Source organism: Thalassophryne amazonica, chromosome 1, assembly GCF_902500255.1.
Source record: "Thalassophryne amazonica chromosome 1, fThaAma1.1, whole genome shotgun sequence".
In the NCBI taxonomy this organism is placed as follows: Eukaryota; Metazoa; Chordata; class Actinopteri; order Batrachoidiformes; family Batrachoididae; genus Thalassophryne; species Thalassophryne amazonica.
In genome coordinates, this window is record NC_047103.1 from 23,096,104 (window position 1) to 23,102,012 (window position 5,909).

General features: G+C 39.8%; 1 protein-coding gene across 1 annotated transcript in view; it reads right to left on the bottom strand.

The window, feature by feature from the left end:
* slc4a2b (solute carrier family 4 member 2b) overlaps positions 1-2,554 on the bottom strand; it is a 133,788-nt gene extending 131,234 nt beyond the window's left edge. The window contains exon 1 of the mRNA XM_034167135.1: positions 2,532-2,554. The gene's annotated coding sequence lies outside the window, so the exon portion shown is untranslated. The remainder of the gene's footprint in view (positions 1-2,531) is intronic.
* Positions 2,555-5,909: the final 3,355 nt, after the last annotated feature.

A 5,909-nucleotide genomic window follows, 5' to 3' on the forward strand; every position in this document is an offset into this window, starting at 1 on the left:
GCCGGTTCCGGTTGTCAGTCAAGTTAACATGACGGAGCTTGATCACATGGAGCGAGATGTTGTGGAAAGCTCCCAATACAGAGAGTATCATTATTTGCTGCAGGAGCTGCGTCTGGATGACGGCTGCTTTCAGCGGTCTTTCCTCCTCTGCGGGACCCAGTTTGAGGACCTCCTGTCCCGTTCACGTTAGAAACCAGTCACCATTTGTTTTATTATACATTAAGTCCCTTCGGCTGCTCCCTTGTTTGCACTCGGGATCGCCACAGCAAATCCAAGGTGGATCTGCAAGTTGATTTGGCACAGGTTTTACACCGGATGCCCTTCCTGACGCAACTCCACCTTACATGGAGAAATGTGGCAGGGGTGGGATTTGAACCCGGAACCTTCTGCACTGAAACCAAGCGCATTAACCACTTGGCCACACCCCTTGTTTTCGTCCATGGAGATTATTTTACTTAACTACACAGATGTTTTATTATACATCTGTGTAGTTAAGTAAAATGATCTCCACAGACGATTCGCTCGCGCGCGCACATGAAATAATAAAAAAAAAAAACTCAGCTCCCTGCTGCTGTGGTGCTGCTGCTCGCTCCAAAAACTCTTGTCATAATTGTGAAATAAAGGACAAAAGAGGCATAAGTCCTGCTCACAGGCTGCTACCAGAGATAGGACATGTTCACATTTTCAGTCAAACTCCAGACATCTCCACGTCACTACATATTCAGTCCCTGATTGGTCATCGCGGCACGACAAGACGAAAAAGTTCAGATTTTTGAACTTGGGGAGGAGGGCAACGCGACGTGATGTGACGCAATATCGCACCAATCGCTCAAAATTGCTTCACTTACGTCGCTTCATTCGCGTCCATTGCGTCGCGCTGCGTGACTTGCCGCCAAAACGCGTCCTTACATAGGGATTACATGGCAACCTGTCACTGCTGTTGCTCGCGTCGCGCCCGGTGTGAACACGGCATTAGAGTCTGAGTAGTCACAGCAGCCTAAATAAACTGACAGGAAAACACTTCAGTTAATTTCAGCCAAACAGGGACGAAGGAAGGACAAACCGATCTCAGTACAGTCAAATAAATTAAACTGCACTTTGTGTCCAGATTTTGTGGTCTCCCATTGGTTGAAGCATCTTACACGTGATCATGTGTAAGCAAAATAAATCATATGGGAAACAGTGGCCAGTAAAACGGATATTTGCAACCCTAAAATTCAGCATTAATGTCCACAAATCATCAGACACAAGGGGGTTATTCCCATTCTAATCCAATTCCATCGTTTGCGTGGTTTATTTTTCTGTAAGTAATTCAACCTGGATCCGTGTTTTCAGCGAAAGACCGCTTCACCAGGCTACATCTAAACCCGCATTATAATATAGTTCGATACAACTGTAACGCAGACCGTAGTTTTAGAGAAATGTTGCTAGATTCCTGGTCCCGAGTTGTCAAATAATCACAGTTAGTACTGTATTTTTCGGTTATCACAGCAGTAATCGCAATATTTACATCGGTCAGCGAAGCTTACCATAGCAACAGCGTCTTCATGCCAAACTGGAAATTCTGTGAGCAGAACCACAGATTTCGCCATCTCGTCAACTGCATTGAGTAATTCTATATCATAATCCACATCAATACTTTCGTACGATAGATTAAATTCACCCATTTCAGCATCATCATCGCTCCACCAGTTTCTGCCGCTCTCAGCGCCATTATTGACATCTGTCTAGCAACAGGGTCAGGACGCAGAGTAACACATCAAAAGTGAAATGATCAAATATTTTGCCACAGTCAACACAATATTTTATGGTCAGAAATCTCACACGATTAACCAATCAGACTTACGGAACAAATGTAACTGGATTAGAATCATGCATTTCTGACCTTTATAAATGCCTCTTTTTTTAAAAAACTGAATTTTGAGTTTCAAGCAGGTTTCAAGTAGAAAATGTAACAGAAGCCCTGAAATACTCACATCACCCACTAGATGGTGACAAAATCTGCTAAAATGTGCAACAGGCAACCTACTTGTTAATTAGTTAACAAGTTTTCTAACTCTGGTTCCTGTCAGCTAGAATGAGGTTTTGTTCGGTTGTGAATCTTTGGACTGGTAGTTTTAACTGAGAAACATAATTTGAATTCTCGGAAGAGAGATCATCTCACAATAACTCCAAGAACTTCACGCTATTATTTATATGTTATACCTCATTTCTCCGTATTCTACCACCACATTATGTTCAAACATATATTTTCTGTGTGTGTGTGTGTGTGTGTGTGTGTGTGTGTGTGTGTGTGTGTGTGTGTGTGTGTGTGTGTGTGTGTGTATGAATCCGGCTAACAACTCGAGGACCAGACCGCGGACCAGACACTCAAAGCCGCTACTCGGGAAAATATCTTAACAGACAATTCCATCTCAAAAATCATGACAGTTTAAAGATAAGCTGCATCTTCATAAAGCGAAATTCCCGAGCGCCTTACCATTTCAACGACAATTTAAAAAGTTACAGCTCATTAATCCAACGGTACTCACCTCAAACTCACTGAATGATTAGCCGGACAACCGTCAAAATAACCACAATAAGAACACACAGCACTTCCGGTGGTCAATGAAATAAAATACTCCTGCTCGAACACGATTATTAGTCTTTTTTTTAATAGCACAATATCGCTATAGATTAAAAAAATAAAATATTTGCAAATAAATTCGAAACATAACAGTGCACAATACGGGATATCTTAAATGATGTATGTGGCTTGTCATAAAACAAGTACAGTTATCTGTAATATTAATCATTGTCAGTTGAATAAACAATGAATAAATATCTCACAATTTTCTCCCTCATCAATTGCAATAATATATTTTTATTTTGTACAGCACACACAAAACACACTTGAAAATGCTAGAAAGCATAGAACAATAACCTCACAAATTAAAATGATACAATAAATCTTTTAACATTCAGCTATTTTAATTAAAACAGGATAACTGCTCCTGCAATCTGTTTTAAAGCATTTTTTGTGTATGGATTAAGGTTAGTCACTGGTTCCACGTTCTTTTGGGGTAATATCACAGAAGTAAAATACTTCAAAACTATGTGTACTGTGGAGGTGTCAAACTGAGCAGCCAAGATCAACATAAACTTTTTTTTTCGATTATTTATTCCATGAAATTTTGATGCCTTTATTGTGTTGGGAACATTGTATTATTTCCTGTAGTAATTTACGGTAGCTTGTCACCGCTTCCTTTGGACATAAATTGGTGCGCATGCGCAAAAAATGATTCCTTTTTCTGTGATCGTTCCGTTTAAGTCACACACAAATGGAAAATCACTAAATTCGTGTAACGGTTTCTATTTGTCATACAGTATAAATCTGTAGAGAAGTTCAAACTTGGTGTTGATAAAAAAAAGGAACGACAAAAACTAAATGGACATCAGAATCGATGTATGTGCCTTAAAACAAAAACTACCTTGTTCCTGGTGGGGTTTCATTGTTGTAGCTTGAAAGTGGTACAATCTAACTACGCATTAGTTGTAATATCATATTAAGACAACGTTAGATATATATGTTATTAAAATGAGATTTTTTTCGAGTGTAAAACCTGCTTGTTAAGATTACTTTTTTTAGGCAAAAAAGAACAATTTCCCAGAAACAGCATGTTTTTTTGTTGTTATTGGGTTTTTTTGTGTGTGTGTGTACTTTTTTAAACCTTATTTCGCAGTGCAGTGCACATCCGCCTTTCATTACTGACCCATAATTCGTGCTACCGCTAAAGTTAAATCATTGACATGCTCAATGAGTATTTTTGGAGTTCACTTCTCGGTCGTGACCTTTGAGCCTACTTGGCCGTTATCCAGTATTGCTGCACTTCCCTCAGCAGAGGGCGCTGCTAGCTCGTAGCCTCGCCTACGTTCAAATCCAACGGCATTGGGCGGGGCCACTGAAGTGATTATCCGCCATATTGTCTCACCCAAAACATAGTCTGTGCTCACAATGACAGTAAAGTTGTTTTGTTTTTGTCAGAGGTTCAGTGTATTACACCACCTTATGTCAGTTCAGTTAATTTTATTTATACAGCATCAAATCATAAGTCACCTCAAGGCACAATACACAAGTAAGGTACCCACCCTTTCAGTAAGCACATTACCAACAGTGGGAATGAAAAACTTCCTCAGCGTGTTTTGATCATAAAAAGAAACCTCGAGCAGACTAGGCACAGTGGGGTGACCATCTGCTCTGGTCATGTTAACAAGATAAAACAAAAAGTACAACACAGGGAGGTGATGGTCTGGGGTTCAACATGGTGGGCTTGTGGGCACACAGCCCACCCCGACCCTTAATTGGAATAAGCAGGATAGAAAATGGATGGATGTCTGGGAGTATGTGCGCTGATGCCACAACACCACAGACGTTGGGTCCTGGATGGAAAAACCCAGGTAGACAACTGGTCCATCACTACTTATCTAAAATAAGCATCTATTTGTCACAGCCTGATGAAAACAGAGCATCCCTTTGGCCTTCTCCAGCCACTGGGGTTCTCAACACTCAGGCACCTACGTGCTGGATCATGCACAGAGAAACACATCACATGGCCAAAATGTCAAAACTGATGCTCCCTCACAGTGCAAGTGATTCTCCTAATCTTACTCACCCTCAGTATTTTCTCAAAATCAAGTCCCCAAAACGTCCTCGTCAAGTTGTCCCTGGTGTGCAGTTGAGCACTGTCATGCAACGCATGTGTGTGAGTGTGAGGCATCACTGCAAAGCATTTTCAGCATCAGATGGAACCATGCTACAGAAATACAGTTCATTCAACGCAAGACACACAACATGCAGGTTATAAATCATATAAATCCCAGTATTTTCACAGGCAGGATGAAAGACCAACAATGAGGAGAATATCATAGTCCCAGTGAAACAGACTGTTTCACCGCATACATACATGCATACATGCAACATGTATGCATGTATGCACAATTATTCTTCCCCATCAAAAGAACAGTTCAAACAAAATGCTGAAAGCCCAGTATTGCCATAGCATTCATGTCAATGATGAGTGTATGTAACATTTTGAGCACAGTTGTATATCTGTTCAGTAGCCAGTTTATGAAGGTTTTATCTCACTTTATCACTGTGTTTTATCTCACATTATTATTATTGTTATGACATACTATTGTAATGGCATTGTAAAAGCACAAATCATATCAAGGCTTTGGATCTTTAAATTGCTCTTTGAGTGGATTCCTACATACCTACTTCCAGATTTACATCCATGATGCTGAGGTCACATTAATATGCACAGAGAAAGAGTGACCCCTATTGGTGGTTTGCTGCTACACTGGCTGTGTTAAATGCAGTAATCTTTTTTCCTTTGTTTTTTTTTTTTGTTGTTGTTGTTTGTTTGTTTGTTTTTTTTTGGTGAAGTCAGCATACTGGATGTATACTGAAAAAAATAACTGATCTGTGAATTTGGAAAAAATCTAATCGAATAAATGAAAATTACATGAGAATTATTTTTAACGTGACATGTTTAATTACAGAAAAATAAGATGTGTTTTCTCTGTTATGTGTTTTTGTTCATTCATTCATTCATTCAATCAATCAATCAATCTTTGTCTTAACTTTGTCCCTGGCTCACAATGGAAATAACTGTTTTCACTTTCTTGTGTCATCCATGTATTTGTAATGTATTTACAATTATATTATGTACTTACATTGAGCTTACTAAATAAAATCAGTCTTTGCTCTACAAGCTTGACCTTCAGCAGGCAACGGTGGTCTAACGCCCCGCGGCTTGTGATTGGCTCTTTCTTGTCGTTTAAGGGGGCGGTCCCGTACAATCTGCCGTGACGTCAGACATATCTGATATATGTGATCGACAAACAATCAGAGTTCATCAGCTTCTAGT